Consider the following 27642-nt stretch of genomic DNA (forward strand, 5'->3'; position numbering starts at 1 on the left):
GGTGGTGGCACCTGAAGAATCTTCGTCCCCGAGCTTGCAGTCTTTTTCTAAACCAGAGATTTCCCATTCAAATCAATTGAGCGCCCGAATGCTCAAAAGCACCCTGCACCCAGCCGTCCGAGTGGCCCTGGCAGTGCAACCTCTACATCTATCTACTTCCCCACTTGCCCTGGATAAGTGACCAGGAGCCCAGCTCCCACAGCCACGTGGCCTGCTAGTCAGCAGCCACCAACCAAGGCCCCCCTACCTCTCATAGGATAACATTGGGCCTAACTCTCTCTGCACCCGGCCGCCCTTGTGCCGCTGAGGGTGAACCAACTGTACCTACCTGACCCTGGGAGACGCCTGAGTCTATGCCCAGAACCTTAACTCTGCCAGTCGAGTACTTACCTTTAAACCGATAACTCAATATTCTCCATAGGGTAACATTGACTGGTTTTTCCTGAAATTTCTTCCAAGTGTGGACTTTTCAAAACTTAAAATATTCACCAAAAATCAGCCGAGTAACGAAAACGAAAATACTCACCTGCTATTAGCTGAGCTCCCAGTGCTGGATCTTGGTGCCCAGCACTGACTCTGAAAAATACTTACAACTGTACTTACCAGTAACCCAATTTTCTCCCGTAGGAAATCATTGACTGTTTTTCTGTGAAATTTCTTCTAAGTGTCAATTTCTGCAAACTTTAAATATTCTTTAAAAATCGTATAATTTCTGAAAACGTAATTACTTACCTGTTTTGGATAAAGGTCCCAGTACTGAGTCTAGGCACCCAGAACTGGATTACAAAAGTAACGAGAACATACTATACCTGCAACTTGAATTTTCTGCCATAGGGAATCTTAGACTGTTTTCTATGAAATATTTTCTGCCAACTTTTAAAATAGCAAAATATTGTCTAAAAATCATCACAGTAATTAAGTCGACTTTTATCACTTGATTCCAAGTACTGACCCAGGACTGAATCTAGGATCCAGTCCTGGAAATCCAAAAGTAATCCTAAAAGTAATCTGTTGCAAATAACTTGAAACTTCCATTGAGCTCAATGCATTATTGTGTTTAAAATTTTGTTGCCTATTGCAACCACTTGTAACTTTCTACAAAAGTCAATTGCATATTGCAAAAGTATTTATATAAAGCATCTCATTCTGAGAAAGTATATTTTAATACCTATTGTTGGTTCTAAAATAAAACAAGCATATATTTTTTGTAGATAAACCATTGGCCTAGAGTTCAGTTATTGAGTGTGTGAGACCATTTGCTGACTGAGTGTGTGCAACAAATGCTTTACACTGTCCTCTGATACTGCCTTACTGCTCGACCAAGCTACCACTTTAGAGAGTAAGGTTATATCTAACTTTAGCCTCTGCCAAACCTCTGGGGACTGTGGACTCTGTACACCCTGTACCTATTTGGGAACAGTATATACAGAGCCACTTTCTCACACTGCAGTTCTCCAATATAGGTCTGTCAAGATCATTACTCAATCTACCTTGATTTGGCACAGTATAAAATAAGTCAAGAAGTCTCCTATGAAAAGATATGCAAATCTGTTCGAATCACTTTCCCTAGTCAGGGGACCCACTAGCTGGAAGGGGCAGGGAGAACCAAAATAGCTCATCGGTATAGAACACTGCATGAGCAGCTGATTTTGAGGTGGTAGAAGATAGAGTAATCCAACTGGACCCCAATAAACGGTTCCCTAATGTGCAATAGCCCCTGACCACCTCTGACGCAAAAGTGTAATCTCATACCTTTGCAGAATCAGGCATGCTTTCACCTGTTCAAGCTGAACTGACATTGGTCTTCTTGGCCAGCAGGAGTTCCTCTCTTGCAGCTGTTGAGGCTAGAGAACAGAATGACGTGTATTCATTCTTTATGGTAACTCTTCTAGCCCTCCCACTCCATACCACTTTAAAACTTCCGAAGTTGCAGACGAGTTCCATCATTGTGACCCATGCTATTTTTCTCAATATTGGCTGGCTCGGCATAACAAGGGATGCCTACAGGACAGCCTAAATTGTGCCAGCAAGCTTCTACAGGGAGTCACTGGCAGATAAAGAGAAACTCAGCCCTAACCTGGCTCTTCTCTCTCACTCTCACTCTCCTTTCCCTTCTGTCCCTCTACCTGTCTCTCACTCTCTAAATACTAGTATTTATGTTGTATTCACTTCCCCGTCACAATCTTTCCGACCCTACTTCCTCTCTCCCTTCAATCAGTTCAACCCTCTTTTTTACTTTAGGAAACTCCACATCTTTTTTAAAGGCCCTTCCCATATTCACACTGCTTCTTGATAAGACATTTTTTTCCTTTCTTTGAAGGATAGTGAAATTGATTTTCTTGAAACATGGTTGGTAAACCATCAATTCATTCCACCTTACTTTATCATTATCCTTACTTATGGAATGCATTTCATCATTAGGACAGCTGCAGTGTTTGCCGGGCAAGGTGGCGTGTGCCTGTTGTCCTAGTTACTTGGGAGGCAGAGGCTTGTGGATTGCTTGAGCTCAGGGGTTCTGGGCTGCACTCAGCTGTGTTGATCAGGTGTCCATGCTGCATTGGGCATCAATATGGTGTTCTAGAGGGAGCTCTAGAATTTCAGGTTGTGTAACGAGAGGTGCACCGACCCAGGCTGGAAACAGAGCAGGCCAAAGCTTCCATGCCCATTGGTAGCAGGACAGCACCTGTGAGCAGTGCGTGTTAAACAGCCTGAGCAAAATAGTGAGACCTAGCCTCTCTTTTTTGACTCAAATGTGAAAGTTTTGATTTTTACAAGGTGTAATAAATTATTTTCCCAAAACCAAATCTTTGTTTTTCTTTTGATATTTTTCCAGGAAATATGATGAACATTTGAACTGGGCCACGCATTTCAGCATAGCAAACAATTCTCCAGAATTGAGACATATTGCAACAACAAGCTAGCAGGCGGAGAGGACTGAAAACTCAGTGCAACCTAGAATAAATGGCTGTGTGATTTTCAGCAAGGATGACTCAAATGCATTCTTCCTTTTAGAGCACCTGTAGGATTAAACTGATCTGTCAAGTACAAAAGCATCCTTCATAGAGCAACTTAGAAATGCGCTTGCTGGCCCTTCTGCTGCATTTCTACGTCCAGCTCTAATTCATTTTTTGATTAGCCCTCATTCTTTTCATATGTGAATGAGAAGGAGAAATTACAGGGCCCTTCACTCTTTGAGCGAAACATGAAAAGACTGAGGGCTGTGCAACTCCCAAACGTTGGAGCCTCTGGCCTGTCGACCCTCGAACCTGCTCCTGCTCCAACCCGGCATCTCTTGTGGCCAGCAACCTCACAAACCCTGGAGGACCTGGCTACCTTTTGACTCTAAACCCCTGGGACTCCCATGAGTAGAGGCTCTACTCAAATCTACTTCTAATCCCTGGCAGCAGCCCGGAACCGCGAACCCTTCACACTCTGCACCCACCAAGCCTGGCCTGTGCCAGAGTGAACAAAGACCACAAGGACGACCCCACGGCGACTGTGACCCCGAGTCCGGCACCCAAGGACCTCCTTCGACACTCCTGAAGAAGCCTGCAGCCTCAGAACCAGGTGCCCCCCCAACCGCGATCAACAGAGAGTAAGATTTCCCGACACCAAAAGGTACCCCTGCACCCGGCGCTCCGCGGCCCCCTGTGCCCAATCCCGGGGTACCTACCTATCCTCCAACTACCCAACTTACCTCTCGAAGTGGTGGTGGCACCTGAAGAATCTTCGTCCCCGAGCTTGCAGTCTTTTTCTAAACCAGAGATTTCCCATTCAAATCAATTGAGCGCCCGAATGCTCAAAAGCACCCTGCACCCAGCCGTCCGAGTGGCCCTGGCAGTGCAACCTCTACATCTATCTACTTCCCCACTTGCCCTGGATAAGTGACCAGGAGCCCAGCTCCCACAGCCACGTGGCCTGCTAGTCAGCAGCCACCAACCAAGGCCCCCCTACCTCTCATAGGATAACATTGGGCCTAACTCTCTCTGCACCCGGCCGCCCTTGTGCCGCTGAGGGTGAACCAACTGTACCTACCTGACCCTGGGAGACGCCTGAGTCTATGCCCAGAACCTTAACTCTGCCAGTCGAGTACTTACCTTTAAACCGATAACTCAATCTTCTCCGTAGGGTAACATTGACTGGTTTTTCCTGAAATTTCTTCCAAGTGTGGACTTTTCAAAACTTAAAATATTCACCAAAAATCAGCCGAGTAACGAAAACGAAAATACTCACCTGCTATTAGGTGAGCTCCCAGTGCTGGATCTTGGTGCCCAGCACTGACTCTGAAAAATACTTACAACTGTACTTACCAGTAACCCAATTTTCTCCCGTAGGAAATCATTGACTGTTTTTCTGTGAAATTTCTTCTAAGTGTCAATTTCTGCAAACTTTAAATATTCTTTAAAAATGCGTATAATTTCTGAAAACGTAATTACTTACCTGTTTTGGATAAAGGTCCCAGTACTGAGTCTAGGCACCCAGTACTGGATTACAAAAGTAACGAGAACATACTATACCTGCAACTTGAATTTTCTGCCATAGGGAATCTTAGACTGTTTTCTATGAAATATTTTCTGTCAACTTTTAAATTAGCAAAATATTGTCTAAAAATCATCACAGTAATTAAGTCGACTTTTATCACTTGATTCCAAGTACTGACCCAGGACTGAATCTAGGATCCAGTCCTGGAAATCCAAAAGTAATCCTAAAAGTAATCTGTTGCAAATAACTTGAAACTTCCATTGAGCTCAATGCATTATTGTGTTTAAAATGTTGTTGCCTATTGCAACCACTTGTAACTTTCTACAAAAGTCAATTGCATATTGCAAAAGTATTTATATAAAGCATCTCATTCTGAGAAAGTATATTTTAATACCTATTGTTGGTTCTAAAATAAAACAAGCATATATTTTTTTGTAGATAAACCATTGGCCTAGAGTTCAGTTATTGAGTGTGTGAGACCATTTGCTGACGGAGTGTGTGCAACAAATGCTTTACACTGTCCTCTGATACTGCCTTACTGCTCGACAAAGCTACCACTTTAGAGAGTAAGGTTATATCTAACTTTAGCCTCTGCCAAACCTCTGGGGACTGTGGACTCTGTACACCCTGTACCTATTTGGGAACAGTATATACAGAGCCACTTTCTCACACTGCAGTTCTCCAATATAGGTCTGTCAAGATCATTACTCAATCTACCTTGATTTGGCACAGTATAAAATAAGTCAAGAAGTCTCCTATGAAAAGATATGCAAATCTGTTCGAATCACTTTCCCTAGTCAGGGGACCCACTAGCTGGAAGGGGCAGGGAGGACCAAAATAGCTCATCGGTATAGAACACTGCATGAGCAGCTGATTTTGAGGTGGTAGAAGATAGAGTAATCCAACTGGACCTCAATAAACGGTTTCCTAATGTGCAATAGCCCCTGACCACCTCTGACGCAAAAGTATAATCTCATGCCTTTGCAGAATCAGGCATGCTTTCACCTGTTCAAGCTGAACTGACATTGGTCTTCTTGGCCAGCAGGAGTTCCTCTCTTGCAGCTGTTGAGGCTAGAGAACAGAATGACGTGTATTCATTCTTTATGGTAACTCTTCTAGCCCTCCCACTCCATACCACTTTAAAACTTCCGAAGTTGCAGACGAGTTCCATCATTGTGACCCATGCTATTTTTCTCAATATTGGCTGGCTCGGCATAACAAGGGATGCCTACAGGACAGCCTAAATTGTGCCAGCAAGCTTCTACAGGGAGTCACTGGCAGATAAAGAGAAACTCAGCCCTAACCTGGCTCTTCTCTCTCACTCTCACTCTCCTTTCCCTTCTGTCCCTCTACCTGTCTCTCACTCTCTAAATACTAGTATTTATGTTGTATTCACTTCCCCGTCACAATCTTTCCGACCCTACTTCCTCTCTCCCTTCAATCAGTTCAACCCTCTTTTTTACTTTAGGAAACTCCACATCTTTTTTAAAGGCCCTTCCCATATTCACACTGCTTCTTGATAAGACATTTTTTTCCTTTCTTTGAAGGATAGTGAAATTGATTTTCTTGAAACATGGTTGGTAAACCATCAATTCATTCCACCTTACTTTATCATTATCCTTACTTATGGAATGCATTTCATCATTAGGACAGCTGCAGTGTTTGCCGGGCAAGGTGGCGTGTGCCTGTTGTCCTAGTTACTTGGGAGGCAGAGGCTTGTGGATTGCTTGAGCTCAGGGGTTCTGGGCTGCACTCAGCTGTGTTGATCAGGTGTCCATGCTGCATTGGGCATCAATATGGTGTTCTAGAGGGAGCTCTAGAATGTCAGGTTGTGTAACGAGAGGTGCACTGACCCAGGCTGGAAACAGAGCAGGCCAAAGCTTCCATGCCCATTGGTAGCAGGACAGCACCTGTGAGCAGTGCGTGTTAAACAGCCTGAGCAAAATAGTGAGACCTAGCCTCTCTTTTTTGATTCAAATGTGAAAGTTTTGATTTTTACAAGGTGTAATAAATTATTTTCCCAAAACCAAATCTTTGTTTTCCTTTTGATATTTTTCCAGGAAATATGATGAACATTTGAACTGGGCCACGCATTTCAGCATAGCAGACAATTCTCCAGAATTGAGACATATTGCAACAACAAGCTAGCAGGCGGAGAGGACTGAAAACTCAGTGCAACCTAGAATAAATGGCTGTGTGATTTTCAGCAAGGATGACTCAAATGCATTCTTCCTTTTAGAGCACCTGTAGGATGAAACTGATCTGTCAAGTACAAAAGCATCCTTCATAGAGCAACTTAGAAATGCGCTTGCTGGCCCTTCTGCTGCATTTCTACGTCCAGCTCTAATTCATTTTTTGATTAGCCCTCATTCTTTTCATATGTGAATGAGAAGGAGAAATTACAGGGCCCTTCACTCTTTGAGCGAAACATGAAAAGACTGAGGGCTGTGCAACTCCCAAACGTTGGAGCCTCTGGCCTGTCGACCCTCGAACCTGCTCCTGCTCCAACCCGGCATCTCTTGTGGCCAGCAACCTCACAAACCCTGGAGGACCTGGCTACCTTTTGACTCTAAACCCCTGGGACTCCCATGAGTAGAGGCTCTACTCAAATCTACTTCTAATCCCTGGCAGCAGCCCGGAACCGCGAACCCTTCACACTCTGCACCCACCAAGCCTGGCCTGTGCCAGAGTGAACAAAGACCACAAGGACGACCCCACGGCGACTGTGACCCCGAGTCCGGCACCCAAGGACCTCCCTCGACACTCCTGAAGAAGCCTGCAGCCTCAGAACCAGGTGCCCACCCAACCGCGATCAACAGAGGGTAAGATTTCCCGACACCAAAAGGTACCCCTGCACCCGGCGCTCCGCGGCCCCCTGTGCCCAATCCCGGGGTACCTACCTATCCTCCAACTACCCAACTTACCTCTCGAAGTGGTGGTGGCACCTGAAGAATCTTCGTCCCCGAGCTTGCAGTCTTTTTCTAAACCAGAGATTTCCCATTCAAATCAATTGAGCGCCCGAATGCTCAAAAGCACCCTGCACCCAGCCGTCCGAGTGGCCCTGGCAGTGCAACCTCTACATCTATCTACTTCCCCACTTGCCCTGGATAAGTGACCAGGAGCCCAGCTCCCACAGCCACGTGGCCTGCTAGTCAGCAGGCACCAACCAAGGCCCCCCTACCTCTCATAGGATAACATTGTGCCTAATTCTCTCTGCACCCGGCCGCCCTTGTGCCGCTGAGGGTGAACCAACTGTACCTACCTGACCCTGGGAGACGCCTGAGTCTATGCCCAGAACCTTAACTCTGCCAGTCGAGTACTTACCTTTAAACCGATAACTCAATCTTCTCCATAGGGTAACATTGACTGTTTTTTCCTGAAATTTCTTCCAAGTGTGGACTTTTCAAAACTTAAAATATTCACCAAAAATCAGCCGAGTAACGAAAACGAAAATACTCATCTGCTATTAGGTGAGCTCCCAGTGCTGGATCTTGGTGCCCAGCACTGACTCTGAAAAATACTTACAACTGTACTTACCAGTAACCCAATTTTCTCCCGTAGGAAATCATTGACTGTTTTTCTGTGAAATTTCTTCTAAGTGTCAATTTCTGCAAACTTTAAATATTCTTTAAAAATGCGTATAATTTCTGAAAACGTAATTACTTACCTGTTTTGGGTAAAGGTCCCAGTACTGAGTCTAGGCACCCAGTACTGGATTACAAAAGTAACGAGAACATACTATACCTGCAACTTGAATTTTCTGCCATAGGGAATCTTAGACTGTTTTCTATGAAATATTTTCTGTCAACTTTTAAAATAGCAAAATATTGTCTAAAAATCATCACAGTAATTAAGTCGACTTTTATCACTTGATTCCAAGTACTGACCCAGGACTGAATCTAGGATCCAGTCCTGGAAATCCAAAAGTAATCCTAAAAGTAATCTGTTGCAAATAACTTGAAACTTCCATTGAGCTCAATGCATTATTGTGTTTAAAATGTTGTTGCCTATTGCAACCACTTGTAACTTTCTACAAAACTCAATTGCATATTGCAAAAGTATTTATATAAAGCATCTCATTCTGAGAAAGTATATTTTAATACCTATTGTTGGTTCTAAAATAAAACAAGCATATATTTTTTTGTAGATAAACCATTGGCCTAGAGTTCAGTTATTGAGTGTGTGAGACCATTTGCTGACAGAGTGTGTGCAACAAATGCTTTACACTGTCCTCTGATACTGCCTTACTGCTCGACCAAGCTACCACTTTAGAGAGTAAGGTTATATCTAACTTTAGCCTCTGCCAAACCTCTGGGGACTGTGGACTCTGTACACCCTGTACCTATTTGGGAACAGTATATACAGAGCCACTTTCTCACACTGCAGTTCTCCAATATAGGTCTGTCAAGATCATTACTCAATCTACCTTGATTTGGCACAGTATAAAATAAGTCAAGAAGTCTCCTATGAAAAGATATGCAAATCTGTTCGAATCACTTTCCCTAGTCAGGGGACCCACTAGCTGGAAGGGGCAGGGAGGACCAAAATAGCTCATCGGTATAGAACACTGCATGAGCAGCTGATTTTGAGGTGGTAGAAGATAGAGTAATCCAACTGGACCTCAATAAACGGTTTCCTAATGTGCAATAGCCCCTGACCACCTCTGACGCAAAAGTATAATCTCATGCCTTTGCAGAATCAGGCATGCTTTCACCTGTTCAAGCTGAACTGACATTGGTCTTCTTGGCCAGCAGGAGTTCCTCTCTTGCAGCTGTTGAGGCTAGAGAACAGAATGACGTGTATTCATTCTTTATGGTAACTCTTCTAGCCCTCCCACTCCATACTACTTTAAAACTTCCGATGTTGCAGACGAGTTCCATCATTGTGACCCATGCTATTTTTCTCAATATTGGCTGGCTCGGCATAACAAGGGATGCCTACAGGACAGCCTAAATTGTGCCGGCTAGCTTCTACAGGGAGTCACTGGCAGATAAAGAGAAACTCAGCCCTAACCTGGCTCTTCTCTCTCACTCTCACTCTCCTTTCCCTTCTGTCCCTCTACCTGTCTCTCACTCTCTAAATACTAGTATTTATGTTGTATTCACTTCCCCGTCACAATCTTTCCGACCCTACTTCCTCTCTCCCTTCAATCAGTTCAACCCTCTTTTTTACTTTTGGAAACTCCACATCTTTTTTAAAGGCCCTTCCCATATTCACACTGCTTCTTGATAAGACATTTTTTTCCTTTCTTTGAAGGATAGTGAAATTGATTTTCTTGAAACATGGTTGGTAAACCATCAATTCATTCCACCTTACTTTATCATTATCCTTACTTATGGAATGCATTTCATCATTAGGACAGCTGCCGTGTTTGCCGGGCAAGGTGGCGTGTGCCTGTTGTCCTAGTTACTTGGGAGGCAGAGGCTTGTGGATTGCTTGAGCTCAGGGGTTCTGGGCTGCACTCAGCTGTGTTAATCAGGTGTCCATGCTGCATTGGGCATCAATATGGTGTTCTAGAGGGAGCTCTAGAATTTCAGGTTGTGTAACGAGAGGTGCACCGACCCAGGCTGGAAACAGAGCAGGCCAAAGCTTCCATGCCCATTGGTAGCAGGACAGCACCTGTGAGCAGTACGTGTAAAACAGCCTGAGCAAAATAGTGAAACCTAGCCTCTCTTTTTTGACTCAAATGTGAAAGTTTTGATTTTTACAAGGTGTAATAAATTATTTTCCCAAAACCAAATCTTTGTTTTCCTTTTGATATTTTTCCAGGAAATATGATGAACATTTGAACTGGGCCACGCATTTCAGCATAGCAGACAATTCTCCAGAATTGAGACATATTGCAACAACAAGCTAGCAGGCGGAGAGGACTGAAAACTCAGTGCAACCTAGAATAAATGGCTGTGTGATTTTCAGCAAGGATGACTCAAATGCATTCTTCCTTTTAGAGCACCTGTAGGATTAAACTGATCTGTCAAGTACAAAAGCATCCTTCATAGAGCAACTTAGAAACGCGCTTGCTGGCCCTTCTGCTGCATTTCTACGTCCAGCTCTAATTCATTTTTTGATTAGCCCTCATTCTTTTCATATGTGAATGAGAAGGAGAAATTACAGGGCCCTTCACTCTTTGAGCGAAACATGAAAAGACTGAGGGCTGTGCAACTCCCAAACGTTGGAGCCTCTGGCCTGTCGACCCTCGAACCTGCTCCTGCTCCAACCCGGCATCTCTTGTGGCCAGCAACCTCACAAACCCTGGAGGACCTGGCTACCTTTTGACTCTAAACCCCTGGGACTCCCATGAGTAGAGGCTCTACTCAAATCTACTTCTAATCCCTGGCAGCAGCCCGGAACCGCGAACCCTTCACACTCTGCACTCACCAAGCCTGGCCTGTGCCAGAGTGAACAAAGACCACAAGGACGACCCCACGGCGACTGTGACCCCGAGTCCGGCACCCAAGGACCTCCCTCGACACTCCTGAAGAAGCCTGCAGCCTCAGAACCAGGTGCCCCCCCAACCGCGATCAACAGAGGGTAAGATTTCCCAACACCAAAAGGTACCCCTGCACCCTGCGCTCCGCGGCCCCCTGTGCCCAATCCCGAGGTACCTACCTATCCTCCAACTACCCAACTTACCTCTCGAAGTGGTGGTGGCACCTGAAGAATCTTCGTCCCCGAGCTTGCAGTCTTTTTCTAAACCAGAGATTTCCCATTCAAATCAATTGAGCGCCCGAATGCTCAAAAGCACCCTGCACCCAGCCGTCCGAGTGGCCCTGGCAGTGCAACCTCTACATCTATCTACTTCCCCACTTGCCCTGGATAAGTGACCAGGAGCCCAGCTCCCACAGCCACGTGGCCTGCTAGTCAGCAGCCACCAACCAAGGCCCCCCTACCTCTCATAGGATAACATTGGGCCTAACTCTCTCTGCACCCGGCCGCCCTTGTGCCGCTGAGGGTGAACCAACTGTACCTACCTGACCCTGGGAGACGCCTGAGTCTATGCCCAGAACCTTAACTCTGCCAGTCGAGTACTTACCTTTAAACCGATAACTCAATATTCTCCATAGGGTAACATTGACTGGTTTTTCCTGAAATTTCTTCCAAGTGTGGACTTTTCAAAACTTAAAATATTCACCAAAAATCAGCCGAGTAACGAAAACGAAAATACTCACCTGCTATTAGCTGAGCTCCCAGTGCTGGATCTTGGTGCCCAGCACTGACTCTGAAAAATACTTACAACTGTACTTACCAGTAACCCAATTTTCTCCCGTAGGAAATCATTGACTGTTTTTCTGTGAAATTTCTTCTAAGTGTCAATTTCTGCAAACTTTAAATATTCTTTAAAAATGCGTATAATTTCTGAAAACGTAATTACTTACCTGTTTTGGGTAAAGGTCCCAGTACTGAGTCTAGGCACCCAGTACTGGATTACAAAAGTAACGAGAACATACTATACCTGCAACTTGAATTTTCTGCCATAGGGAATCTTAGACTGTTTTCTATGAAATATTTTCTGTCAACTTTTAAAATAGCAAAATATTGTCTAAAAATCATCACAGTAATTAAGTCGACTTTTATCACTTGATTCCAAGTACTGACCCAGGACTGAATCTAGGATCCAGTCCTGGAAATCCAAAAGTAATCCTAAAAGTAATCTGTTGCAAATAACTTGAAACTTCCATTGAGCTCAATGCATTATTGTGTTTAAAATGTTGTTGCCTATTGCAACCACTTGTAACTTTCTACAAAACTCAATTGCATATTGCAAAAGTATTTATATAAAGCATCTCATTCTGAGAAAGTATATTTTAATACCTATTGTTGGTTCTAAAATAAAACAAGCATATATTTTTTTGTAGATAAACCATTGGCCTAGAGTTCAGTTATTGAGTGTGTGAGACTATTTGCTGACAGAGTGTGTGCAGCAAATGCTTTACACTGTCCTCTGATACTGCCTTACTGCTCGACCAAGCTACCACTTTAGAGAGTAAGGTTATATCTAACTTTAGCCTCTGCCAAACCTCTGGGGACTGTGGACTCTGTACACCCTGTACCTATTTGGGAACAGTATATACAGAGCCACTTTCTCACACTGCAGTTCTCCAATATAGGTCTGTCAAGATCATTACTCAATCTATCTTGATTTGGCACAGTATAAAATAGGTCAAGAAGTCTCCTATGAAAAGATATGCAAATCTGTTCGAATCACTTTCCCTAGTCAGGGGATCCACTAGCTGGAAGGGGCAGGGAGGACCAAAATAGCTCATCGGTATAGAACACTGCATGAGCAGCTGATTTTGAGGTGGTAGAAGATAGAGTAATCCAACTGGACCTCAATAAACGGTTTCCTAATGTGCAATAGCCCCTGACCACCTCTGACGCAAAAGTATAATCTCATGCCTTTGCAGAATCAGGCATGCTTTCACCTGTTCAAGCTGAACTGACATTGGTCTTCTTGGCCAGCAGGAGTTCCTCTCTTGCAGCTGTTGAGGCTAGAGAACAGAATGACGTGTATTCATTCTTTATGGTAACTCTTCTAGCCCACCCACTCCATACTACTTTAAAACTTCCGATGTTGCAGACGAGTTCCATCATTGTGACCCATGCTATTTTTCTCAATATTGGCTGGCTCGGCATAACAAGGGATGCCTACAGGACAGCCTAAATTGTGCCGGCAAGCTTCTACAGGGAGTCACTGGCAGATAAAGAGAAACTCAGCCCTAACCTGGCTCTTCTCTCTCACTCTCACTCTCCTTTCCCTTCTGTCCCTCTACCTGTCTCTCACTCTCTAAATACTAGTATTTATGTTGTATTCACTTCCCCGTCACAATCTTTCCGACCCTACTTCCTCTCTCCCTTCAATCAGTTCAACCCTCTTTTTTACTTTTGGAAACTCCACATCTTTTTTAAAGGCCCTTCCCATATTCACACTGCTTCTTGATAAGACATTTTTTTCCTTTCTTTGAAGGATAGTGAAATTGATTTTCTTGAAACATGGTTGGTAAACCATCAATTCATTCCACCTTACTTTATCATTATCCTTACTTATGGAATGCATTTCATCATTAGGACAGCTGCAGTGTTTGCTGGGCAAGGTGGCGTGTGCCTTTTGTCCTAGTTACTTGGGAGGCAGAGGCTTGTGGATTGCTTGAGCTCAGGGGTTCTGGGCTGCACTCAGCTGTGTTAATCAGGTGTCCATGCTGCATTGGGCATCAATATGGTGTTCTAGAGGGAGCTCTAGAATTTCAGGTTGTGTAACAAGAGGTGCACCGACCCAGGCTGGAAACAGAGCAGGCCAAAGCTTCCATGCCCATTGGTAGCAGGACAGCACCTGTGAGCAGTACATGTAAAACAGCCTGAGCAAAATAGTGAGACCTAGCCTCTCTTTTTTGACTCAAATGTGAAAGTTTTGATTTTTACAAGGTGTAATAAATTATTTTCCCAAAACCAAATCTTTGTTTTCCTTTTGATATTTTTCCAGGAAATATGATGAACATTTGAACTGGGCCACGCATTTCAGCATAGCAGACAATTCTCCAGAATTGAGACATATTGCAACAACAAGCTAGCAGGCGGAGAGGACTGGAAACTCAGTGCAACCTAGAATAAATGGCTGTGTGATTTTCAGCAAGGATGACTCAAATGCATTCTTCCTTTTAGAGCACCTGTAGGATTAAACTGATCTGTCAAGTACAAAAGCATCCTTCATAGAGCAACTTAGAAATGTGCTTGCTGGCCCTTCTGCTGCATTTCTACGTCCAGCTCTAATTCATTTTTTGATTAGCCCTCATTCTTTTCATATGTGAATGAGAAGGAGAAATTACAGGGCCCTTCACTCTTTGAGCGAAACATGAAAAGACTGAGGGCTGTGCAACTCCCAAACGTTGGAGCCTCTGGCCTGTCGACCCTCGAACCTGCTCCTGCTCCAACCCGGCATCTCTTGTGGCCAGCAACCTCACAAACCCTGGAGGACCTGGCTACCTTTTGACTCTAAACCCCTGGGACTCCCATGAGTAGAGGCTCTACTCAAATCTACTTCTAATCCCTGGCAGCAGCCCGGAACCGCGAACCCTTCACACAATGCACCCACCAAGCCTGGCCTGTGCCAGAGTGAACAAAGACCACAAGGACGACCCCACGGCGACTGTGACCCCGAGTCCGGCACCCAAGGACCTCCCTCGACACTCCTGAAGAAGCCTGCAGCCTCAGAACCAGGTGGCCCCCCAACCGCGATCAACAGAGGGTAAGATTTCCCGACACCAAAAGGTACCCCTGCACCCGGCGCTCCGCGGCCCCCTGTGCCCAATCCCGGGGTACCTACCTATCCTCCAACTACCCAACTTACCTCTCGAAGTGGTGGTGGCACCTGAAGTATCTTCGTCCCCGAGCTTGCAGTCTTTTTCTAAACCAGAGATTTCCCATTCAAATCAATTGAGCGCCCGAATGCTCAAAAGCACCCTGCACCCAGCCGTCCGAGTGGCCCTGGCAGTGCAACCTCTACATCTATCTACTTCCCCACTTGCCCTGGATAAGTGACCAGGAGCCCAGCTCCCACAGCCACGTGGCCTGCTAGTCAGCAGCCACCAACCAAGGCCCCCCTACCTCTCATAGGATAACATTGGGCCTAACTCTCTCTGCACCCGGCCGCCCTTGTGCCGCTGAGGGTGAACCAACTGTACCTACCTGACCCTGGGAGACGCCTGAGTCTATGCCCAGAACCTTAACTCTGCCAGTCGAGTACTTACCTTTAAACCGATAACTCAATCTTCTCCATAGGGTAACATTGACTGGTTTTTCCTGAAATTTCTTCCAAGTGTGGACTTTTCAAAACTTAAAATATTCACCAAAAATCAGCCGAGTAACGAAAACGAAAATACTCACCTGCTATGAGGTGAGCTCCCAGTGCTGGATCTTGGTGCCCAGCACTGACTCTGAAAAATACTTACAACTGTACTTACCAGTAACCCAATTTTCTCCCATAGGAAATCATTGACTGTTTTTCTGTGAAATTTCTTCTGTCAATTTCTGCAAACTTTAAATATTCTTTAAAAATCGTATAATTTCTGAAAACGTAATTACTTACCTGTTTTGGATAAAGGTCCCAGTACTGAGTCTAGGCACCCAGTACTGGATTACAAAAGTAACGAGAACATACTATACCTGCAACTTGAATTTTCTGCCATAGGGAATCTTAGACGGTTTTCTATGAAATATTTTCTGTCAACTTTTAAAATAGCAAAATATTGTCTAAAAATCATCACAGTAATTAAGTCGACTTTTATCACTTGATTCCAAGTACTGACCCAGGACTGAATCTAGGATCCAGTCCTGGAAATCCAAAAGTAATCCTAAAAGTAATCTGTTGCAAATAACTTGAAACTTCCATTGAGCTCAATGCATTATTGTGTTTAAAATGTTGTTGCCTATTGCAACCACTTGTAACTTTCTACAAAACTCAATTGCATATTGCAAAAGTATTTATATAAAGCATCTCATTCTGAGAAAGTATATTTTAATACCTATTGTTGGTTCTAAAATAAAACAAGCATATATTTTTTGTAGATAAACCATTGGCCTAGAGTTCAGTTATTGAGTGTGTGAGACCATTTGCTCACTGAGTGTGTGCAACAAATGCTTTACACTGTCCTCTGATACTGCCTTACTGCTCGACCAAGCTACCACTTTAGAGAGTAAGGTTATATCTAACTTTAGCCTCTGCCAAACCTCTGGGGACTGTGGACTCTGTACACCCTGTACCTATTTGGGAACAGTATATACAGAGCCACTTTCTCACACTGCAGTTCTCCAATATAGGTCTGTCAAGATCATTACTCAATCTACCTTGATTTGGCACAGTATAAAATAGGTCAAGAAGTCTCCTATGAAAAGATATGCAAATCTGTTCGAATCACTTTCCCTAGTCAGGGGACCCACTAGCTGGAAGGGGCAGGGAGGACCAAAATAGCTCATCGGTATAGAACACTGCATGAGCAGCTGATTTTGAGGTGGTAGAAGATAGAGTAATCCAACTGGACCTCAATAAATGGTTTCCTAATGTTCAATAGCCCCTGACCACCTCTGACGCAAAAGTGTAATCTCATACCTTTGCAGAATCAGGCATGCTTTCACCTGTTCAAGCTGAACTGACATTGGTCTTCTTGGCCAGCAGGAGTTCCGCTCTTGCAGCTGTTGAGGCTAGAGAACAGAATGACGTGTATTCATTCTTTATGGTAACTCTTCTAGCCCTCCCACTCCATACTACTTTAAAACTTCCGATGTTGCAGACGAGTTCCATCTTTGTGACCCATGCTATTTTACTCAATATTGGCTGGCTCTGCATAACAAGGGAAGCCTACAGGACAGCCTAAATTGTGCCGGCAAGCTTCTACAGGAAGTCACTGGCAGATAAAGAGAAACTCAGCCCTAACCTGGCTCTTCTCTCTCACTCTCCTTTCCCTTCTGTCCCTCTACCTGTCTCTCACTCTCTAAATACTAGTATTTATGTTGTATTCACTTCCCCGTCACAATCTTTCCGACCCTACTTCCTCTCTCCCTTCAATCAGTTCAACCCTCTTTTTTACTTTAGGAAACTCCACATCTTTTTTAAAGGCCCTTCCCATATTCACACTGCTTCTTGATAAGACATTTTTTTCCTTTCTTTGAAGGATAGTGAAATTGATTTTCTTGAAACATGGTTGGTAAACCATCAATTCATTCCACCTTACTTTATCATTATCCTTACTTATGGAATGCATTTCATCATTAGGACAGCTGTAGTGTTTGCCGGGCAAGGTGGCGTGTGCCTGTTGTCCTAGTTACTTGGGAGGCAGAGGCTTGTGGATTGCTTGAGCTCAGGGGTTCTGGGCTGCACTCAGCTGTGTTGATCAGGTGTCCATGCTGCATTGGGCATCAATATGGTGTTCTAGAGGGAGCTCTAGAATTTCAGGTTGTGTAACGAGAGGTGCACCGACCCAGGCTGGAAACAGAGCAGGCCAAAGCTTCCATGCCCATTGGTAGCAGGACAGCACCTGTGAGCAGTACGTGTAAAACAGCCTGAGCAAAATAGTGAGACCTAGCCTCTCTTTTTTGACTCAAATGTGAAAGTTTTGATTTTTACAAGGTGTAATAAATTATTTTCCCAAAACCAAATCTTTGTTTTCCTTTTGATATTTTTCCAGGAAATATGATGAACATTTGAACTGGGCCACGCATTTCAACATAGCAGACAATTCTCCAGAATTGAGACATATTGCAACAACAAGCTAGCAGGCGGAGAGGACTGAAAACTCAGTGCAACCTAGAATAAATGGCTGTGTGATTTTCAGCAAGGATGACTCAAATGCATTCTTCCTTTTAGAGCACCTGTAGGATTAAACTGATCTGTCAAGTACAAAAGCATCCTTCATAGAGCAACTTAGAAATGCGCTTGCTGGCCCTTCTGCTGCATTTCTACGTCCAGCTCTAATTCATTTTTTGATTAGCCCTCATTCTTTTCATATGTGAATGAGAAGGAGAAATTACAGGGCCCTTCACTCTTTCAGCGAAACATGAAAAGACTGAGGGCTGTGCAACTCCCAAACGTTGGAGCCTCTGGCCTGTCGACCCTCGAACCTGCTCCTGCTCCAACCCGGCATCTCTTGTGGCCAGCAACTTCACAAACCCTGGAGGACCTGGCTACCTTTTGACTCTAAACCCCTGGGACTCCCATGAGTAGAGGCTCTACTCAAATCTACTTCTAATCCCTGGCAGCAGCCCGGAACCGCGAACCCTTCACACTCTGCACCCACCAAGCCTGGCCTGTGCCAGAGTGAACAAAGACCACAAGGATGACCCCACGGCGACTGTGACCCCGAGTCCGGCACCCAAGGACCTCCCTCGACACTCCTGAAGAAGCCTGCAGCCTCAGAACCAGGTGCCCCCCCAACCGCGATCAACAGAGGGTAAGATTTCCCGACACCAAAAGGTACCCCTGCATCCGGCGCTCTGCGGCCCCCTGTGCCCAATCCCGGGGTACCTACCTATCCTCCAACTACCCAACTTACCTCTCGAAGTGGTGGTGGCACCTGAAGAATCTTCGTCCCCGAGCTTGCAGTCTTTTTCTAAACCAGAGATTTCCTATTCAAATCAATTGAGCGCCCGAATGCTCAAAAGCACCCTGCACCCAGCCGTCCGAGTGGCCCTGGCAGTGCAACCTCTACATCTATCTACTTCCCCACTTGCCCTGGATAAGTGACCAGGAGCCCAGCTCCCACAGCCACGTGGCCTGCTAGTCAGCAGCCACCAACCAAGGCCCCCCTACCTCTCATAGGATAACATTGGGCCTAACTCTCTCTGCACCCGGCCGCCCTTGTGCCGCTGAGGGTGAACCAACTGTACCTACCTGACCCTGGGAGACGCCTGAGTCTATGCCCAGAACCTTAACTCTGCCAGTCGAGTACTTACCTTTAAACCGATAACTCAATCTTCTCCATAGGGTAACATTGACTGGTTTTTCCTGAAATTTCTTCCGTGTGGACTTTTCAAAACTTAAAATATTCACCAAAAATCAGCCGAGTAACGAAAACGAAAATACTCACCTGCTATTAGGTGAGCTCCCAGTGCTGGATCTTGGTGCCCAGCACTGACTCTGAAAAATACTTACAACTGTACTTACCAGTAACCCAATTTTCTCCCATAGGAAATCATTGACTGTTTTTCTGTGAAATTTCTTCTGTCAATTTCTGCAAACTTTAAATATTCTTTAAAAATCGTATAATTTCTGAAAACGTAATTACTTACCTGTTTTGGATAAAGGTCCCAGTACTGAGTCTAGGCACCCAGTACTGGATTACAAAAGTAACGAGAACATACTATACCTGCAACTTGAATTTTCTGCCATAGGGAATCTTAGACTGTTTTCTATGAAATATTTTCTGTCAACTTTTAAAATAGCAAAATATTGTCTAAAAATCATCACAGTAATTAAGTCGACTTTTATCACTTGATTCCAAGTACTGACCCAGGACTGAATCTAGGATCCAGTCCTGGAAATCCAAAAGTAATCCTAAAAGTAATCTGTTGCAAATAACTTGAAACTTCCATTGAGCTCAATGCATTATTGTGTTTAAAATTTTGTTGCCTATTGCAACCACTTGTAACTTTCTACAAAAGTCAATTGCATATTGCAAAAGTATTTATATAAAGCATCTCATTCTGAGAAAGTATATTTTAATACCTATTGTTGGTTCTAAAATAAAACAAGCATATATTTTTTGTAGATAAACCATTGGCCTAGAGTTCAGTTAGTGAGTGTGTGAGACCATTTGCTGACTGAGTGTGTGCAACAAATGCTTTACACTGTCCTCTGATACTGCCTTACTGCTCGACCAAGCTACCACTTTAGAGAGTAAGGTTATATCTAACTTTAGCCCCTGCCAAACCTCTGGGGACTGTGGACTCTGTACACCCTGTACCTATTTGGGAACAGTATATACAGAGCCACTTTCTCACACTGCAGTTCTCCAATATAGGTCTGTCAAGATCATTACTCAATCTACCTTGATTTGGCACAGTATAAAATAGGTCAAGAAGTCTCCTATGAAAAGATATGCAAATCTGTTCGAATCACTTTCCCTAGTCAGGGGACCCACTAGCTGGAAGGGGCAGGGAGGACCAAAATAGCTCATCGGTATAGAACACTGCATGAGCAGCTGATTTTGAGGTGGTAGAAGATAGAGTAATCCAACTGGACCTCAATAAATGGTTTCCTAATGTTCAATAGCCCCTGACCACCTCTGACGCAAAAGTGTAATCTCATACCTTTGCAGAATCAGGCATGCTTTCACCTGTTCAAGCTGAACTGACATTGGTCTTCTTGGCCATCAGGAGTTCCTCTCTTGCAGCTGTTGAGGCTAGAGAACAGAATGACGTGTATTCATTCTTTATGGTAACTCTTCTAGCCCTCCCACTCCATACTACTTTAAAACTTCCGATGTTGCAGACGAGTTCCATCATTGTGACCCATGCTATTTTTCTCAATATTGGCTGGCTCTGCATAACAAGGGAAGCCTACAGGACAGCCTAAATTGTGCCGGCAAGCTTCTACAGGGAGTCACTGGCAGATAAAGAGAAACTCAGCCCTAACCTGGCTCTTCTCTCTCACTCTCCTTTCCCTTCTGTCCCTCTACCTGTCTCTCACTCTCTAAATACTAGTATTTATGTTGTATTCACTTCCCCGTCACAATCTTTCCGACCCTACTTCCTCTCTCCCTTCAATCAGTTCAACCCTCTTTTTTACTTTAGGAAACTCCACATCTTTTTTAAAGGCCCTTCCCATATTCACACTGCTTCTTGATAAGACATTTTTTTCCTTTCTTTGAAGGATAGTGAAATTGATTTTCTTGAAACATGGTTGGTAAACCATCAATTCATTCCACCTTACTTTATCATTATCCTTACTTATGGAATGCATTTCATCATTAGGACAGCTGCAGTGTTTGCCGGGCAAGGTGGCGTGTGCCTGTTGTCCTAGTTACTTGGGAGGCAGAGGCTTGTGGATTGCTTGAGCTCAGGGGTTCTGGGCTGCACTCAGCTGTGTTGATCAGGTGTCCATGCTGCATTGGGCATCAATATGGTGTTCTAGAGGGAGCTCTAGAATTTCAGGTTGTGTAACGAGAGGTGCACCGACCCAGGCTGGAAACAGAGCAGGCTAAAGCTTCCATGCCCATTGGTAGCAGGACAGCACCTGTGAGCAGTACGTGTTAAACAGCCTGAGCAAAATAGTGAGACCTAGCCTCTCTTTTTTGACTCAAATGTGAAAGTTTTGATTTTTACAAGGTGTAATAAATTATTTTCCCAAAACCAAATCTTTGTTTTCCATTTGATATTTTTCCAGGAAATATGATGAACATTTGAACTGGGCCACGCATTTCAGCATAGCAGACAATTCTCCAGAATTGAGACATATTGCAACAACAAGCTAGCAGGCGGAGAGGACTGAAAACTCAGTGCAACCTAGAATAAATGGCTGTGTGATTTTCAGCAAGGATGACTCAAATGCATTCTTCCTTTTAGAGCACCTGTAGGATTAAACTGATCTGTCAAGTACAAAAGCATCCTTCATAGAGCAACTTAGAAATGCGCTTGCTGGCCCTTCTGCTGCATTTCTACGTCCAGCTCTAATTCATTTTTTGATTAGCCCTCATTCTTTTCATATGTGAATGAGAAGGAGAAATTACAGGGCCCTTCACTCTTTGAGCGAAACATGAAAAGACTGAGGGCTGTGCAACTCCCAAACGTTGGAGCCTCTGGTCTGTCGACCCTCGAACCTGCTCCTGCTCCAACCCGGCATCTCTTGTGGCCAGCAACCTCACAAACCCTGGAGGACCTGGCTACCTTTTGACTCTAAACCCCTGGGACTCCCATGAGTAGAGGCTCTACTCAAATCTACTTCTAATCCCTGGCAGCAGCCCGGAACCGCGAACCCTTCACACTCTGCACCCACCAAGCCTGGCCTGTGCCAGAGTGAACAAAGACCACAAGGACGACCCCACGGCGACTGTGAGCCCGAGTCCGGCACCCAAGGACCTCCCTCGACACTCCAGAAGAAGCCTGCAGCCTCAGAACCAGGTGCCCCCCCAACCGCGATCAACAGAGTGTAAGATTTCCCGACACCAAAAGGTACCCCTGCACCTGGCGCTCCGCGGCCCCCTGTGCCCAATCCCGGGGTACCTACCTATCCTCCAACTACCCAACTTACCTCTCGAAGTGGTGGTGGCACCTGAAGAATCTTCGTCCCCGAGCTTGCAGTCTTTTTCTAAACCAGAGATTTCCCATTCAAATCAATTGAGCGCCCGAATGCTCAAAAGCACCCTGCACCCAGCCGTCCGAGTGGCCCTGGCAGTGCAACCTCTACATCTATCTACTTCCCCACTTGCCCTGGATAAGTGACCAGGAGCCCAGCTCCCACAGCCACGTGGCCTGCTAGTCAGCAGCCACCAACCAAGGCCCCCCTACCTCTCATAGGATAACATAGGGCCTAACTCTCTCTGCACCCGGCCGCCCTTGTGCCGCTGTGGGTGAACCAACTGTACCTACCTGACCCTGGGAGACACCTGAGACTATGCCCAGAACCTTAACTCTGCCAGTCGAGTACTTACCTTTAAACCGATAACTCAACCTTCTCCATAGGGTAACATTGACTGGTTTTTCCTGAAATTTCTTCCAAGTGTGGACTTTTCAAAACTTAAAATATTCACCAAAAATCAGCCGAGTAACGAAAACGAAAATACTCACCTGCTATTAGGTGAGCTCCTAGTGCTGGATCTTGGTGCCCAGCACTGACTCTGAAAAATACTTACAACTGTACTTACCAGTAACCCAATTTTCTCCCGTAGGAAATCATTGACTGTTTTTCTGTGAAATTTCTTCTAAGTGTCAATTTCTGCAAACTTTAAATATTCTTTAAAAATCGTATAATTTCTGAAAACGTAATTACTTACCTGTTTTGGATAAAGGTCCCAGTACTGAGTCTAGGTACCCAGTACTGGATTACAAAAGTAACGAGAACATACTATACCTGCAACTTGAATTTTCTGCCATAGGGAATCTTAGACTGTTTTCTATGAAATATTTTCTGTCAACTTTTAAAATAGCAAAATATTGTCTAAAAATCATCACAGTAATTAAGTCGACTTTTATCACTTGATTCCAAGTACTGACCCAGGACTGAATCTAGGATCCAGTCCTGGAAATCCAAAAGTAATCCTAAAAGTAATCTGTTGCAAATAACTTGAAACTTCCATTGAGCTCAATGCATTATTGTGTTTAAAATTTTGTTGCCTATTAAAACCACTTGTAACTTTCTACAAAAGTCAATTGCATATTGCAAAAGTATTTATATAAAGCATCTCATTCTGAGAAAGTATATTTTAATACCTATTGTTGGTTCTAAAATAAAACAAGCATATATTTTTTGTAGATAAACCATTGGCCTAGAGTTCAGTTATTGAGTGTGTGAGACCATTTGCTGACTGAGTGTGTGCAACAAATGCTTTACACTGTCCTCTGATACTGCCTTACTGCTCGACCAAGCTACCACTTTAGAGAGTAAGATTATATCTAACTTTAGCCTCTGCCAAACCTCTGGGGACTGTGGACTCTGTACACCCTGTACCTATTTGGGAACAGTATATACAGAGCCACTTTCTCACACTGCAGTTCTCCAATATAGGTCTGTCAAGATCATTACTCAATCTACCTTGATTTGGCACAGTATAAAATAGGTCAAGAAGTCTCCTATGAAAAGATATGCAAATCTGTTCGAATCACTTTCCCTAGTCAGGAGACCCACTAGCTGGAAGGGGCAGGGAGGACCAAAATAGCTCATCGGTATAGAACACTGCATGAGCAGCTGATTTTGAGGTGGTAGAAGATAGAGTAATCCAACTGGACCTCAATAAATGGTTTCCTAATGTTCAATAGCCCCTGACCACATCTGACGCAAAAGTGTAATCTCATACCTTTGCAGAATCAGGCATGCTTTCACCTGTTCAAGCTGAACTGACATTGGTCTTCTTGGCCAGCAGGAGTTCCTCTCTTGCAGCTGTTGAGGCTAGAGAACAGAATGACGTGTCTTCATTCTTTATGGTAACTCTTCTAGCCCTCCCACTCCATACTACTTTAAAACTTCCGATGTTGCAGACGAGTTCCATCATTGTGACCCATGCTATTTTTCTCAATATTGGCTGGCTCTGCATAACAAGGGAAGCCTACAGGACAGCCTAAATTGTGCCGGCAAGCTTCTACAGGGAGTCACTGGCAGATAAAGAGAAACTCAGCCCTAACCTGGCTCTTCTCTCTCACTCTCCTTTCCCTTCTGTCCCTCTACCTGTCTCTCACTCTCTAAATACTAGTATTTATGTTGTATTCACTTCCCCGTCACAATCTTTCCGACCCTACTTCCTCTCTCCCTTCAATCAGTTCAACCCTCTTTTTTACTTTAGGAAACTCCACATCTTTTTTAAAGGCCCTTCCCATATTCACACTGCTTCTTGATAAGACATTTTTTTCCTTTCTTTGAAGGATAGTGAAATTGATTTTCTTGAAACATGGTTGGTAAACCATCAATTCATTCCACCTTACTTTATCATTATCCTTACTTATGGAATGCATTTCATCATTAGGACAGCTGCAGTGTTTGCCGGGCAAGGTGGCGTGTGCCTGTTGTCCTGGTTACTTGGGAGGCAGAGGCTTGTGGATTGCTTGAGCCCAGGGGTTCTGGGCTGCACTCAGCTGTGTTGATCAGGTGTCCATGCTGCATTGGGCATCAATATGGTGTTCTAGAGGGAGCTCTAGAATTTCAGGTTGTGTAACAAGAGGTGCACCGACCCAGGCTGGAAACAGAGCAGGCCAAAGCTTCCATGCCCATTGGTAGCAGGACAGCACCTGTGAGCAGTACGTGTTAAACAGCCTGAGCAAAAAAGTGAGACCTAGCCTCTCTTTTTTGACTCAAATTCGAAAGTTTTGATTTTTACAAGGTGTAATAAATTATTTTCCCAAAACCAAATCTTCGTTTTCCTTTTGATATTTTTCCAGGAAATATGATGAACATTTGAACTGGGCCACGCATTTCAGCATAGCAGACAATTCTCCAGAATTGAGACATATTGCAACAACAAGCTAGCAGGCGGAGAGGACTGAAAACTCAGTGCAACCTAGAATAAATGGCTGTGTGATTTTCAGCAAGGATGACTCAAATGCATTCTTCCTTTTAGAGCACCTGTAGGATTAAACTGATCTGTCAAGTACAAAAGCATCCTTCATAGAGCAACTTAGAAATGCGCTTGCTGGCCCTTCTGCTGCATTTCTACGTCCAGCTCTAATTCATTTTTTGATTAGCCCTCATTCTTTTCATAGGTGAATGAGAAGGAGAAATTACAGGGCCCTTCACTCTTTGAGCGAAACATGAAAAGACTGAGGGCTGTGCAACTCCCAAACGTTGGAGCCTCTGGCCTGTCGACCCTCGAACCTGCTCCTGCTCCAACCCGGCATCTCTTGTGGCCAGCAACCTCACAAACCCTGGAGGACCTGGCTACCTTTTGACTCTAAACCCCTGGGACTCCCATGAGTAGAGGCTCTACTCAAATCTACTTCTAATCCCTGGCAGCAGCCCGGAACCGCGAACCCTTCACACTCTGCACCCACCAAGCCTGGCCTGTGCCAGAGTGAACAAAGACCACAAGGATGACCCCACGGCGACTGTGACCCCGAGTCCGGCACCCAAGGACCTCCCTCGACACTCCTGAAGAAGCCTGCAGCCTCAGAACCAGGTGCCCCCCCAACCGCGATCAACAGAGGGTAAGATTTCCCGACACCAAAAGGTACCCCTGCACCCGGCGCTCCGCGGCCCCCTGTGCCCAATCCCGGGGTACCTACCTATCCTCCAACTACCCAACTTACCTCTCGAAGTGGTGGTGGCACCTGAAGAATCTTCGTCCCCGAGCTTGCAGTCTTTTTCTAAACCAGAGATTTCCCATTCAAATCAATTGAGCGCCCGAATGCTCAAAAGCACCCTGCACCCAGCCGTCCGAGTGGCCCTGGCAGTGCAACCTCTACATCTATCTACTTCCCCAGTTGCCCTGGATAAGTGACCAGGAGCCCAGCTCCCACAGCCACGTGGCCTGCTAGTCAGCAGCCACCAACCAAGGCCCCCCTACCTCTCATAGGATAACATTGGGCCTAACTCTCTCTGCACCCGGCCGCCCTTGTGCCGCTGAGGGTGAACCAACTGTACCTACCTGACCCTGGGAGACGCCTGAGTCTATGCCCAGAACCTTAACTCTGCCAGTCGAGTACTTACCTTTAAACCGATAACTCAATCTTCTCCATAGGGTAACATTGACTGGTTTTTCCTGAAATTTCTTCCAAGTGTGGACTTTTCAAAACTTAAAATATTCACCAAAAATCAGCCGAGTAACGAAAACGAAAATACTCACCTGCTATTAGGTGAGCTCCCAGTGCTGGATCTTGGTGCCCAGCACTGACTCTGAAAAATACTTACAACTGTACTTACCAGTAATTCAATTTTCTCCCGTAGGAAATCATTGACTGTTTTTCTGTGAAATTTCTTCTAAGTGTCAATTTTCTGCAAACTTTAAATATTCTTTAAAAATCGTATAATTTCTGAAAACGTAATTACTTACCTGTTTTGGGTAAAGGTCCCAGTACTGAGTCTAGGCACCCAGTACTGGATTACAAAAGTAACGAGAACATACTATACCTGCAACTTGAATTTTCTGCCATAGGGAATCTTAGACTGTTTTCTATGAAATATTTTCTGTCAGCTTTTAAAATAGCAAAATATTGTCTAAAAATCATCACAGTAATTAAGTCGACTTTTATCACTTGATTCCAAGTACTGACCCAGGACTGAATCTAGGATCCAGTCCTGGAAATCCAAAAGTAATCCTAAAAGTAATCTGTTGCAAATAACTTGAAACTTCCATTGAGCTCAATGCATTATTGTGTTTAAAATGTTGTTGCCTATTGCAACCACTTGTAACTTTCTACAAAACTCAATTGCATATTGCAAAAGTATTTATATAAAGCATCTCATTCTGAGAAAGTATATTTTAATACCTATTGTTGGTTCTAAAATAAAACAAGCATATATTTTTTTGTAGATAAACCATTGGCCTAGAGTTCAGTTATTGAGTGTGTGAGACCATTTGCTGACTGAGTGTGTGCAACAAATGCTTTACACTGTCCTCTGATACTGCCTTACTGCTCGACCAAGCTACCACTTTAGAGAGTAAGGTTATATCTAACTTTAGCCTCTGCCAAACCTCTGGGGACTGTGGACTCTGTACACCCTGTACCTATTTGGGAACAGTATATACAGAGCCACTTTCTCACACTGCAGTTCTCCAATATAGGTCTGTCAAGATCATTACTCAATCTACTTTGATTTGGCACAGTATAAAATAAGTCAAGAAGTCTCCTATGAAAAGATATGCAAATCTGTTCGAATCACTTTCCCTAGTCAGGGGACCCACTAGCTGGAAGGGGCAGGGAGGACCAAAATAGCTCATCGGTATAGAACACTGCATGAGCAGCTGATTTTGAGGTGGTAGAAGATAGAGTAATCCAACTGGACCACAATAAACGGTTTCCTAATGTGCAATA

The 27642-nt window shown here is 44.4% G+C and overlaps 7 non-coding genes across 7 annotated transcripts; all 7 read left to right on the top strand.

Moving 5' to 3' along the window:
* Positions 1-2437: 2437 nt before the first annotated feature.
* On the top strand, positions 2438-2737 carry LOC146854492 (signal recognition particle RNA). Its single transcript, XR_014959061.1, has one exon.
* Positions 2738-6146: 3409 nt separating this feature from the next.
* Positions 6147-6446, top strand: LOC146854493 (signal recognition particle RNA). Its single transcript, XR_014959053.1, has one exon.
* A 3409-nt stretch (positions 6447-9855) lies between these two features.
* LOC146854494 (signal recognition particle RNA) lies at positions 9856-10155 on the top strand. The gene has a single exon (XR_014959270.1).
* Positions 10156-13564: 3409 nt separating this feature from the next.
* On the top strand, positions 13565-13864 carry LOC146854495 (signal recognition particle RNA). Its single transcript, XR_014981638.1, has one exon.
* A 3397-nt stretch (positions 13865-17261) lies between these two features.
* LOC146854496 (signal recognition particle RNA) lies at positions 17262-17561 on the top strand. The gene has a single exon (XR_014959080.1).
* Positions 17562-20956: 3395 nt separating this feature from the next.
* Positions 20957-21256, top strand: LOC146854497 (signal recognition particle RNA). The gene has a single exon (XR_014959303.1).
* Positions 21257-24657: 3401 nt separating this feature from the next.
* Positions 24658-24957, top strand: LOC146854498 (signal recognition particle RNA). Its single transcript, XR_014959256.1, has one exon.
* Positions 24958-27642: the final 2685 nt, after the last annotated feature.

This window comes from Triturus cristatus, chromosome 4_1, assembly GCF_964204655.1.
Source record: "Triturus cristatus chromosome 4_1, aTriCri1.1, whole genome shotgun sequence".
Taxonomy (NCBI): domain Eukaryota; kingdom Metazoa; phylum Chordata; class Amphibia; order Caudata; family Salamandridae; genus Triturus; species Triturus cristatus.